Source organism: Balaenoptera musculus, chromosome 5, assembly GCF_009873245.2.
Source record: "Balaenoptera musculus isolate JJ_BM4_2016_0621 chromosome 5, mBalMus1.pri.v3, whole genome shotgun sequence".
Taxonomy (NCBI): Eukaryota; Metazoa; Chordata; class Mammalia; order Artiodactyla; family Balaenopteridae; genus Balaenoptera; species Balaenoptera musculus.
The window spans coordinates 65,507,571-65,521,591 of NC_045789.1; the positions used below are offsets into that span (position 1 = coordinate 65,507,571).

Here is a 14,021-nt window from a genome sequence, read left to right on the forward strand (position 1 = left end):
GGGCTACTTGACCTTGATGTCTCAGATTGCATCAGGGGTATCAAATGGTGCCCAGGCCAGCATCTTCCCTTCAGATGAAGATCATTACTAGCATAAAACAAGGAGATGGACATATTCCAATGACCACATGTATTCCATTTCACCAGAATGATTAAGGCAAGCTTCCAGGGCCCTCTAAAAACCACCTGCCGTATTTCAGGGACTGTTTTATTTTCCCTCTTTGTTTATTCTTTAAATAAGATTTCTTCAAAAGGGCAGATATTAGGTGGTTTGTAGTTTCCTGTTTTCTAATCCAAGCTAAAGACAGGGACTGTGACTAAAATTTGTTGGGGAATTTTTTTCAATAACTGGCTTTCTCTGCTTCTCTGAGTAATTTTGTACTAAAAGCCAAATAGATGCCTTTTTACAAGGCAAGAAAATGTGTTTTTAGTTTCAAATTGTACTTGTTCATTGAGAACTCTCAGAGTTGTCCACACTCAGCCTCCAGCAATTTGTCAATTACAGTTCAGGTTTTTCTGCCCAGGTAGTGGTTCCCACAGAAAATCCTACTTGTGAGTTTCTGCTCCAATAAGTTGTGACTCTCTGTATTCACTTGTTTCTCCAATTTGAGGGGCAACAGTTTGACCTTTGACCTCACTTCTCTGACAGGTCTAAGAAGAATTGTTGATTTTCCAGTTTGTTCAGCTTTTTACTGTTTTTAGCACAGAGTGGTGACTTCTTAAAGCTTCTTACATGCTGGACTGGAAACTGAGAGCCCATTACCTATTTTCTTCATTATTTTTTACTTTCTGTATATCCAAGTTTCTATCTGGTATCGTTTCTCTTTCGTTTGAAAATTTTTCTTTAGTACTTATTGTAGTATAAATTTGCTTGCGGCAAATTCTCTCAGCCTTCTTTCATCTGAAAATATCCTTATTTTACCTTCGTTTTTGAAGAATGTTTTTAGTTGGATATAGAATTCTATGGTGACAGTTTATTTCCTTTAAAGATGGTGTTGCATTGTCTTCTGAGATGTTTTCTGTCTCATATAGTTTCTGATGAGAAATCAGCTATCATTCATATCATTGTTCCTATATGTATGTCTTATTTTCTGGTTGCTTTTAAGATGTTCTCTTTCTCTTTATGTTTCACCAATTTGGCCATCATGTATTTAGAAGGGGTTTTCTCTGTATTTATCTTGCATGGGGATTGTTGAATATCTTGGATCCATGGGTTGGTGTTTTCATCAAATTTAGAGAGTTTCAGTTATTATTTCTTTAAGTATGTTTTTCTGCCTGCTTATCTCTCTCCCCCTCATACTCAAATTCGTGTACATTAGAAACTTGATATTATTCATGGTATGGATAATCTATTCATTTTTCTATCTTTTTTCTTTCTTTCCTTCAATTTGAGCAATTGCTATTGCTCTATCTCCCCATTCACTCTCCTCTGTAGTGTCTAAATGCTACTCATAAGCCCCAAGTGTCTTAGATATTATATTTTTCAGTTTTATATTTTCTATTTTTTAGTGTTTAAAGTGTTCTCCTGAAATACTTCATAGTTTTACCTATTATATCCATATTTTTTAAGTAACTTCTTTAACATATCACAATAGTTGATTTAAAGTCCTGGTCTGGTAATTCTAATAACTGAGTCATCTTTGGATTTGCATCACTTGACTGCTCCTACATCCTAACTTCAAGTGTGAGTTCTCCCGTGCCATTTTTAAAAAATGTTAATTCTCCCATGATGCAGCTTTCGCATTGGTGTAGAAAAAAAATCCAACATGATCTGAAATATCAGGGAAGTGTCTTTTCTGGATCAGAACTTACCCAGCAGGTAGAAGAAGACAGAATCCCACTGGAATGGGCCCCGAGGTGGTGGAAGTATTTGGATGGTTTTAGACACCTGAACAGCCCTGGATTTTAAATGTAGGGGATCTTCTGGGTTTAGTTCTAGACCCTATCCTCTTCTCACTCTGTGTACTTTTACTGGATGATCCTATCCATTCTTATGACTCCAGTTACCGTCTATATACTGATAAATTCCAAAACTATACTTATAGTCCAAACTTTCCTCCTGAGTTCCAGACCCATATATCCACTGCATACCTTTCTATCTGGAGGTCATAAAGGCACTTTCAACTGAGCATATTCATAACTTAACACATACATAATTCTCTCTCTCTCTCTCCCTCTCTTTCTTTCTCTCCTGCCAGACTTTAGGTTATCACAATAACAACTTTAAAATATTTTACACAAAACTGTATATAAAATTTAGTATATTTAAAGAATTGGGGTAACATTAAATTCCTAAGGTATCATTTCTTGTTAGGATGTGCACTAACAATTAAAATAACATCCTATTTTATATCATTTTACATTAGAATTCTTTCATTATTTAACTTTTGAATATCTATTATTTGCATAATCAAAAATATAAAAAGCCTATTAAATGAGGTCATTGCCCAGGTGAAAAGAAGATTTAGAGGAAGCATAAATTATTGTTTTCAATTGTGTAAAGGTGTAGTGTGCAGAAATCAATGGAGTATCTCTTTGCCACTTCATCCAAAATCTAAAAAGAAAACTGTTAACCTTGCTGAATTGTGACTTGGTATACTCTATGAATTTAAGGTATGAGTATCAGTAACATATTTATCACTGAAACCTGGAAAAACAAAGTCCTTTGTTGGCATGTATCCCAGGAAACCAAAGGGAGTGTGTCACATTCCTTAGCCTGGGATATGACACAAAATGATGCACAATTGCCAATGCCAAGTCTATAGGTAAGACCATCATGTATTTCTCCCATTGTAAAGTTATTGGAAAAGACATTATTTTCTGTTTTTCTTTAAAGAACATAGGTGGTAATTTGAGGCTAAGTTGGGAGTAGTTGGCTACTTAGGCTATAGAACTGAGGAGCTTGAAAACAAAATTCTTAAAAACCTTGTCCAGGATTTGTCTCTGATTCCCATGCTCTTCTCCTATTTTACATCTTTAATGAGCATGACAACAAAGAATTGGTGTTTGTCTCAAAACTGCCCCTGAGAAATTGCAAGTCCTGCACCTGAATATCTGTTAGCTTTCTCTCATTAGACAATCCAAAGTGTATCCTTGTGGAAGGCCAGCCCCAAGGGACCAGACTCAGCCTGCACCTGTGTCTCCAGAACTGGTTCCACAGTTGGGCTTTGTTTTTCCATGGGTCAATAAAGTAGTAGAAAGTGTGGAAAGAGCACAGAATCTAAAGTCAGAGACCAGTATTCAAATTCCTGCTCCCAAACCCATTAGCTGGGTAACCTTAGATAATTCTTACCTTTCCTGCTCTGAAAAAATGGAAGTAATAGTACCTTCCTTGCATGGTTGCTATGTTAACTAGATAAGACACTCTAGGACCTGATAGCGAGCTGGTGCTCTATAAATGCTAATTTCTTCCCCACTCCTTTTCCTTTCAGCCTCTAGGTAAATTATGGGAAGGAGTGGTGCAAATCACCAGCTATAGCCCCAAAGACATTAGGGAAAGAAAAGTCTGTGGAAGTGAATATTGTGCATGTTTGCATTTTTATTCCCCTTGATTCTTCATTAATCCTATGGTTTGGTATGGAAAGAAGAAAATTATGTTCTCCTCCTGAGGTTGGCCTCTTTCAGTTGAATCCAGTCTGTTTTGCAGACTTCCTCCAAGCAGAGAGCAGCATCTTGCCCCTGCTTTTCTACAGGATCCCTCAAGCTCTGAGGGTGTACTCCCTGCAGAATAATTGCTGTCCCTAGGGGTCCTCTGTACCGATGGAGGTTGGAGCCTGGGAAACACTCATGGAAAAAACAATCAAGTAGACAATGCCAAGGATGTAACAGTGACTCAGGTTTTTCTCAGTTCAGTGGTAGCCATTCTCCACATTCAGCCTGAAGGAAAAGAGAGGCTATATGAGGAAGGTGATTTGGAATCCGAAAGCAAAGGATTTGTTATATTTATATACACAAACTTTTTCCCTCCAGTGGTTCACACGGAAATTCAGGAACAACATTGCTCTTCTGAAAGCTATTTCAGGATTCCACACATTTTGTTGACATTTGGATACAAGCTTAAGCAATGGTGTGCCGGTAAGCTGGCTCTCTGGGTGGGGAGTGGGGGACCCTATTGGTGGCACCTGCTGGTTTCCGTGGTGTAAATACTGCCACCTGGGTTGATTACACACTCCCAACCTGACATCCCTGAGCATGGGGTTGGGAAGAGCCATGAAGAACTGGCTCTCTTGATTTGGTGCAAGCTGGCTCTGGCATCACACTGAGCTCAGGGCTCATGTTTAGTGATAACAGCTATTGGCAAATTCAACCCTTGTTGAAAACAGACATCATCGAGTTCTAGAATTCACTGTCTCTTGCTCTATGGCCTGCATTTTGGTCCTTGTTCCTCCTGCTTTTTGAAGCGGCTCAGTGAATCTCACCGCTGTGGACCCCAGACCCTTTGACTTAATGAAGATTGATGTCTTCATTAGATTTTGAAAAGGAATGCTTGGACATTTTATTACCTGGTGGCCGGTGCCTAGTACTCTCTGTTCCATGGCCCATCTCCCCCACCTCCTGTGACACATTCCTGAAAAGGCTCCAGGAAAAAAATGTTACAGCCTTGGCAGATCAGTGTTTTCTGATTGTGCAATATTCTTCCTGAGAAACCCCATTCTCCAAAGGCAGTCATTCTGAAACTGGAGCTAGAAATGGGAGTACAGGCTGGCCACCGGGAGGGTGGCCTAGGAGGCCAAGTGGTAGAGAGCTGGGACAGAATAAATCGATGGGAGATGGCATCAGTGTATATTCTGCCAGTTTTATGGGTTTACAAAACTGTCAAAAATTGCATCAGAAAGGAGAAAGGAATGAAAGAGTATTTACTTTTCCAAATACTGCATTTTCATTTTAATTATTTTTCACCCCTTACAAAGCAATTTCACAAACATTATCTCATTGGCTCCTCATAGCAGGCTGATGAGACATAATAATAATAATATTGTTAATATAATAAATATACTACATATCATATATTGGTGAAATGTAATATTAATAATAATATGATAAATATGATTATTTCTCCTTTGCAAAGACACTGAGATTCAGAGAAGACAAATGACTTGTTTAGGGTCATACAGATGTTAATGACAGTGGAGGAACTTGAGCCCCACATGTCTGATGCCCGGCTAGAGCTTGCTCTGTACCAGACTGTGTGTATATGTGGTGATCAGAGGTTTCTATCAGCTCTGATTATGTAATCACATGTGCCAGGTGGCATCAGAACAGTCAGAACGTCTAAACAAGTCTGAAGTTGTGCTACTATCCAAGGAGTTTCAACGGCTCCTGGAGGTCAGATGTTTTCCAAGATGTAGTTCAGTAACACCTCACTTATTCAGGGGCTGGCAGGGAAGGAGATAATCTGCAAAAATAAAATGTCCATGTAATTATTCACATCCCTTAAGCTTCCAAATTTCGAATGAAATCTTTTAAAATTACGTGGCACATCACTCCGTGTTTTTAAACATAGAATGCAAAACACAACTTGTTTAAGGCATCATTAACTTAGGGCATCATTGACTTAGGGCATCATTGTCAATCTCAGTTTTTTTAGACTTTAATTTACAACGCTCCAGGGCACTACACTACACGGTTCCACACTGCTCTGCTTTTTGGAGTTCCTGTTTCTTTTTGGCTTCTGTTGGTGCACTTACCTTTAACAGTCTCTGCACCCTCTTCTATCTTGCTGTTTCTAATCTGTTAAGGAGTGAGCAACTGGTCCAGATAGACTTGTTGATGAAGTAGGAGGAGATAGGTTTTAAATAAAGGTTTGCATAATCCTCCTAGGAGTAAGCACTTTCTATCATCTTTATTTTTAGGGGTATGGTAGGAGCTTTTGTTGTGCTGCTCAGATCCCTTTCCCAGACTAGTTCTCTTGTCACTCAGCTGCCGTGAGTGTTGATGATCAATGGCTTGCAGCTGGACCCTTCCCTGAAGACTCACTCTTGGTCCACAGGGGCTGTTCCACCCAGAAATGCCGGGGAAGTGTCCCCCTACCTCTGGCATGGCTGCAGCCAACTACTAATTCAGGGGTATAAAATCCCAGCCCCTTTGCCTCCAGGTGGGGTAATTCTCTGAGGCCATCCTTGTCCCTTGTCCCGGAACTTCCCACGGGATTGGGCTGAGGCTGGACTGTAGCCGAATCCACATCTCACTTTGTTTCGTCCATGCCCTGTCTTGCTTCCCTCGCTCTTTTACAAGGTGTCCCTGAGAGCACTTGCATGAGACTCAGCCTCTGATTCCAGAGACTCTAACCTAATGCAGGCTTCCCTTGCTTTCCTGCTTTTCATATTCTCAGCTGTATTCTGGAGACATCTCCCTATCCCTTTCCTCAACTCAACATTAAGAGAGGAGGGTAGCCAAATCATAAAAGAAAGAATGCCTAATGAGAAAAAATTATTTTTGCAAAAAATATATTAGAAATTTTTAAATTCCTCACACTTCGACTTAAAGCCTACCTTATGAGTCACTGTACTAGGGTCCTAGAATACAGATATAAAAGACACAATTTCCCTTCACCTTATTCTTTTGAGAAATTTATGGCCTATGAAGAAACCAACAAGTAAGTAGGGCAATTATCATATGTCATAATAAACGCTGTTATTGAAGTCAGAACTCATTTATTCTTTCAAGAAATATTTCTCAAGCATCTACTATATGCTAAACTTTTGGAGTCCAAGCAACCCAGAACAAAGAACTGTAGAATCCAAAGGCTGGTGAAGAGATGATAGTTTTGACTTTGGAAATGATATTGGAGTTGGTTCCGGTAGAATGAGCAAGAGTTGACTCGGTGAAGGTTAGGGAAAGGGTTCGTTCGGATCAAAGGACAATGACCTGAAAGCGTGTGGTGTTGGGGGGCGCACTTGGGAGAAGTTTATCACGGCAGGAGATGAGGAGAAGGCAGAGAAGAAGGGAGGGATGGATGTGAAGGGGATGGATTATCTGCCAGGATGAGAAGTTTGGGTCTTACACTGTACGTAATTTGAAGCCAAGGGAGCCTTATGAACCTGGGAATGAGACCAAGACCATTTGAGTAGGAATATGATGGTCACCACTGGGCAGGGAGAGGAGTGGGAGCTCACAGCTCAACAAGCAGATGCCTGCTTCGGGCTCTTGTGTGCAGCTACCGACAGCCTTAATGACCTGTGACATCATGGCTTAGCTATGGTGCTGTGGTCCAATCCATGTCTCTTCAAGGAAGAAAATGAAGAATTCCTAAGTTTTTCTCTCTTGAAAATTTGATCTGTAAAGGAACTCAAAATTCTCCTGCTGAGCACTTCGTGTGTTAGAGGTGGTTAGCTGTCTATATTTGACTTGATAGCATCAAGAAATATTCAAGAGAATCTCTGTCCCCAGAACCCATAGCCTGTCATCATTGCCTGAAAGGCTACAGTTGCATGTCCATCCTTATGACTCACCAGTCTCTCACCAGGCTAGGGGAGAAGGTGGGTATTGGCGGGGAGAAGAGGGCAGAGAAGAGAGATTGTGGGCTCTCTGTGGTGCCATGGGGATATGGGGGTAGTGGGGATGGGGAAGGGTGCTGAAAGAAAGGGAAGAGGCAGAAAATCAGAGCTTGAGGGAGGCATAAATATACATTTTCTTTCCAACACTGCAAGAGGCAGGTGCTGGCTGCTCAAATTTACATCAATATCACTTAATGCCAAGTATTTTGATTATTTTATTAAGGCGAAAATATTTTCAGATTTTCAGACTGAGCAATTCCTGTCTTTGTTTATATTTTCCCTAGTACTAATAACAACAATAACAATAAATAAACGTTGAACAGTTACCATATGCCCGGCATTGGGCTAAGAACTTTGCCTACATTAATCTCATTTAATTCTTCCCCAAACCTATGATAGAGATATTGTTAGTACTGACTTATAATGGAAGAGGAAAGTAAAGTCTAGAGAGCTTATGTGACATGCTCAGCATCACACAGTTTGTGAGTGGCATACCCAGGTCAATCAGCTTCACTCCAAAGTCAATCCTTAAACTCTGGCTTTCCCAGTATGGTTATTTGCCCCTTCCTCCACCATTTCGAATGCTTTTTGTCGTTCAAGACCCATCTCCAGTTTCTTTTGTTCACTTAACTGATATTATTGAGCACTTTCCATGTATATTGCATCCTCGTCCTCCAGGGAGCTCTTCCACACTGATTTCTACCTTCTTTAAACACCTGAGTCTTTAAAGTACGGAGTGAATCTTACTACGAATAGATTTGTATGGTTCTCTAAATGTTTTTAGTGGATTTATTATTTTTTTTCCCTTCAAAGATTTTAATCAATGGCCAGGTCAGGATCAAGTCTTCAAGTTTCCCATCTTCTCAACAGCACCCAATTCAGTGTTGGGTGGATGTGTCAGGAAGGCCCTGACTCTTAGCCCATCCAGGGGCTGTATTTTAAGGAAGAAGAAACGCATGTGTGGATCTGATAAGATCTGAGTGATATGTGGGGAAGATGCCCTACGAGTGACGATCAGCTATGTTTACCATTTAAATCTACAGCGGCAAGCCAAGATAACTGTCGCAGTCTGTGGACAGAAGTTCATGAAGATCACTGCTTGACAGGTCAGGGTAAAGGTCTCTTTCTTTCAAAATATGTGAAGGGGCAGGAAACGTGTGCACCAGGTGTTTTGTGTTCATGGCGGCCTGGGAAAGATAATTCTGTCTGCTCGATAAGAACATTATGCTCTACACACCAGGTTGTTTTTCCAGCAGCTATTTTCTGCCTATAAAAACGAGCATCGCTGGCTCTCAACTTCTTTCCGCAAATCCCCTGGGCTGCAAACAATAACAAAAGGTATCTTATATTTATACAAAGCTGCCCTCAGAAAAGCTCAAGGACCTGAACAAAGCTTGTTTTCATATATAAGAGTTCTTATATAATCCCCAAGGGGAAAGGGGGCAGAGGGTGACAATTGAGTTTGGAACGTGGTCATTCCCAGCTAACAAAACGGAAAAGTGAGGGCCTATTGCAGGACACACTGACGGTCATGACCAGGACAGGAAGTCCGTCTTTCCCACTTCCTGTCCAGGGTTCTGAACACTGGACCACACTGCCTTGTCAGAAATCTGAAAATCTGGAGGAGACGGCTGGAGGGGAATGCGTGGGAGAGAAAGCCCAGCCACACGAGAAGGGATGCTGCAGTCTCACTGCCTTTAGCGACTGTTTTCACAGTCAGGATTCTGCAGCTCCTAGAGTGAGTGCCCTTCTTGTCCTAGGTAGAACTGATCGGGGGGGGGGGGGGGGAGAATTTTCATCACCCTCATTAGGAGTTACAGCTGAATCAGAGTAGATTTCAGAGGTCTGGGTGGTTTGGGGAAGAAGAGCCATCTGAGCAAAGGGCATTCTGTAAATATTTGTTACACACTTGGATACAAAGATAAGTAAGGCATAAGCTCTGGATTCAGTCCGAGCATCATGTAACAGGGGAGACAAACACAGGATGAGAGGATCTGTGAGTGCTAGATGAATACAAGAAAAGAAAGGCAGTTACTTTTTTTTCAAATTAATTCTTATTGGAATATGGTTGCTTTACAATGTTGTGTAGCCTCCACTGCACAACAAAATGAATCAGCCACACACATAGAGATATCCCGTCCCTTTTGGACTTCCCTCCCATTTAGGTTACCCCAGTGCATTAGGTAGAGCTCCCTGTGCTATACAGTATGTTCCCATCAGTTGTCTATTTTATACATAGTATCAATGTATATGTGTCAATCCCAGTCTCCCAATTCCTCCCAACCCACCCCCTTCCCCCTTGGTATCCATACAAAAAGCAGTTAATTTTTGATTGTGAATTTGAGTCAGGACTCCATGGGCCTGGGAGGGGGTCAATTTTTTTTTTTTTTAACATCTTTATTGGAGTATAATTGTTTTACAATGGTGTGTTAGTCTCTGCTGTATCACAAAGTGAATCAGCTATACGTATACATGTATCCCCATATCCCCTACCTCTTGCGTCTCCCACCCTCCCTATCCCACCCCTCTAGGTGGTCACAGAGCACCGAGCTGATCTCCCTGTGCCATGCGGCTGCTTCCCACTAGCTATCTAGTTTACATGTGGTAGTTTTGGCTGAGGCTTGAAGGATAAGCAGGAAGGGTTTTAAGGGATACCGTCTACGCTGCATTGAGGCAGTAGCTCTCTAGTAAAATCACCTGGGGAAGCTTTTTAGGCAACCCTCATCCCTAAATCATTGGATTTAATTATTGGATCCAAGTGTCACCTGGGCGTAAGTATTATTGAAGAGCTCCCAGGTAATTTTACTGAGCAAACAAGAGAGACAACCACAGAAGGAGCATGGGCTTTGGAATTAGGCGGCCTTGTTCTAACGCCCTGTGCCATTCGACTAGGCCCATTGTGGAGGCTGTGTCCGTGTCCCACAGCTGCTCTGTTTCCTCCTATTTCTACCGGTGCCTGGGAAGAAACCCTGCCATGGGAGGGTCCCTCCCCTTTGACAAACTTTCCTTGACTGAAAAAGCCTGGACTGGGAATCAGGAAATCTGGATTCTATCCCAGCTCTGCCACTGAGGTGCTACACGCGTGTGCTGGGTCACATAAGGAGATAAAGCAAAGACATTTAGGATTAATATTTGCAAGACATCGCACTAGGTACTCAATGCATTTCCGGGCCTCAACGTCCCCATCGGTTGAGGTTTTTAGATCAGGATTTGTAGGCCATAAAGTCTATTTAATAGGCCATGACCAGAATTATCTTTAAAGAATGATGTAAAACATAATAGAAAAGTGGAGTACACTGCATAGAATAGGGCAAGTATTGTGAAGTAAAATTTTGTTTCAGTTATAACTACATGCATTTACTGGGTCATAATGTAAAATAAATGTCATGTTATAGGTTGTAAGTTAAAAACTTTAAGAGTACTCACTGGCAGTACATATACTAAAATTGGAAAGATACAGAGAAGATTAACATGGCGCCTGTGCAAACACATGAAGCATTCCATATTTTTTTTAATGTTACATTTTTTTTTTTAACCACAACTTTAAAAAAAGAGTTTGAGAAACATGGGATTAGATGCTCTCTGTGGACCCCTCCCTTCTGCTTTATATCCCTTGACTACTTCAGCCTACTGTGAACTCATCCTTCTGTAACCTCCTTTTAGTTAGTACCATGTAATTCTAGCCTATCATTTATTTCTTTTAAGAGGGAGGCAGGACAGTGTAGTGGTTAAAAGCACCTTATTGAGTTAGATAAATCTATGTTTGAATCGAATTTCTTCACTTATTTGTTGAATGACCTAGAAAATACACCTAACCTCTCCTAGCCTTGGGTTTCTTATGTGGGTGATCACATCTAGGACACACAATGTTTCTAAGATTAAATATGATGCGGAAAGTCAAACTCTTAGCATGAATCACCTCATTCACAGAAAGTGCCTGGTGTAAAACAGCAATTATTATCTGACTTCCCGTCCACCCAGATTTTAAGGCACAGTCTGCAATTTAGTGCCTGGCATATACAAAGTCATAAATACCTTATGCATAGAAAACCAAGGATTCGAGCCGCAAGCAGCCCCTCAAGCTGGAGAGCAGCCATGCCCCATGGCCATCCAGGTCTCAGGAGGAGAGGCAGGGCACTCTGTCCTCTACGCATGCATCCCCTTCGCTTTTCCTCTGACATGATTGGTCGAACCTGGGAAGGCAAGGCAGAAGGCAGATCCGGGCTACAGTTTGCTTCAGGGATCAAAACATCCACGACATTTCAGTGCCATCCAAACCAAGACAGATGGAAACTCAATATCAGCTGTTTCACAAGCATCTACCTGAGATGGTTTCAGATAGAAGCACAGGACAAAGAAATGAGAAAGAGCTGGTGGCCAGAATACTGAGAAAATGGGGGTAAGATTCAGACATTACACCAGGAAAAAGTGACCATGATCCAACAGTCAACAAATAAGCAACTCACTAGGTCTTAATTGCCTCACAAATACTCTGGGAACCAAAGCATTGTCTTGTAAATGATTCATTTCAGGAAATACCCACTAATCAATTACTAGGGCTTCTGTGTAACAGTTTCCCCAGATTTGTAGGGGGTGATCATGTGAACTGGATCATTGATTTTAGAATGAGATAAGCAGCAATACTGGTAACCTAATCTACCTACTCCAAGTAGCTACAAAGAAATTAGCTGCCCTTAGTGGAAGCCAGCCCATTAGGAAGAGTGAAAAGAAACCCATTCATCATGAGAGAACCTCACACCAACCAAGTCTCCCTGGAGCGTTCAGCTAGGCTGAGAAGGTGTTGATGGAGAAGGGGATAATAATCCATAAATAGATGTATGGGAAAGGAGGGGAGAGGGGAGGGAAGCCTCATGAGATTGCACAGGGAAAAAAATGGGCCTTAAAATGATAAAAATTATAGAAGTACAATATTACAAGGACTACCCAAATAGTATTATAAAGAATAGGACTGTTGAAAGTAGCCCTTGATGCTACTTTTTTTTTTTTTTTTTTGGAAGAAAACTTGCTTTGAAATTGTATGGTGAAAAAGAAAAGAAAATGTATGTGAATAATGTAGCCCCACCTAAAAATATGTTGCTAACACAATGGTTTTTCAGGAAAGAAAAAGCAAGGATGCCTGGAAATAGCTGCATCTAATCAGCCCCCATCCCAAGCAATCAACTGAAGTCCAGGAAATTCCATATGTAACCAGAAGAATAGACATCCTGGAGCATTTTGCCACAGTTAAGATTAGCGGAAACAGACCCCCATCAGCTCTAGTAACAAAGAAGAATTAAAGGTGAAGAAACTGCTGTGGGTCCCTGTGCCTCCCTTCTGGGAAGGTGGTGGCCGGTGCCGGGGGGAAAAGGATGGGAATTTGGACAGAGGCAGTGGCCCTGGCCGTCCCGACAGCCTATTGTTCTGAAACCACCCCTTCAGCGCAGCTCAGAGCAGTGTTTTTCTCCAGGGAAAATAATTAAAGAACAGTGGCTGGAGCTCAGCTTATCCTCCTGTCTTATCCTCACAATCATTAAAAATGTTTGTTAACATAGCAATGGTTTATGATTAGCACTTTTGGGGTCTTAAGAAATCCTTCTCTATCCAAAGGTCATAAAGATGTTCTCCTGTACTTTCTTCTAAAAGATTTAAAAATTTCCCTTTCACAATGAATTCCTCCTTCTCTATGGACTTGAAAGACACCAAAAGCACAAACCGAAAAGGGAAAGATGAATACATTTCACTTCATTAAAATTAATAACTTCTGCTTGCCGAAAATATCATAAAGATAAGCCACAAACTCAGAGAAAATCTTGGTACCACATCTGACAAAGGACTAGGATGAAGAATATACAAAGAATGGCTGCAACCCAGTGAAAAAATATCCAAAAAACATGATAAGGTAATTCACAAAAAGAAATATAGATGACTATTCAAGATATTAAAAGATTCTTTTTCTTTTTTTTTGACGTGTCGCATGGCTTGTGGGATCTTAATTTCCCCGACCAGTGTTTAAAGCCTCAGCTTTGAAAGCATGGAGTCCTAACCACTGGACCTCCAGGGAATTCCCAAAAGATTCTTTTTTTTTTTTTTTTTTTTTTAAATTTATTTATTTAATTTTGGCTGTGTTGGCTCTTCGTTTCTGTACGAGGGCTTTCTCTAGTTGTGGCAAGTGGGGGCCACTCTTCATCGCGGTGTGCGGGCCTCTCACTGTCGTGGCCTCTCTTGTTGCGGAGCACAGGCTCCAGAGGCGCAGGCTCAGTAGTTGTGGCGCACGGGCCTAGTTGCTCCGCGGCATGTGGGATCTTCCCAGACCAGGGCTCGAACCCGTGTCCCCTGCATTGGCAGGCAGATTCTCAACCACTGCGCCACCAGGGAAGCCCCCAAAAGATTCTTAACTCTCTTAATAATCAGGGAAATGCAAATTAAAATCATCACAATGAGATATCATTTTACATCTACTAGATGAAAAAAAAAATGATGAAGTCTGATAATACTGTGTTGGTGAGGATGTGGAAAAGCCGAATCT

The 14,021-nt window shown here is 41.2% G+C and overlaps 1 pseudogene; it reads left to right on the top strand.

The window, feature by feature from the left end:
• The first annotated feature begins 10,913 nt into the window (after window positions 1–10,913).
• Window positions 10,914–11,005, top strand: LOC118896188 (annotated as a pseudogene).
• Window positions 11,006–14,021: the final 3,016 nt, after the last annotated feature.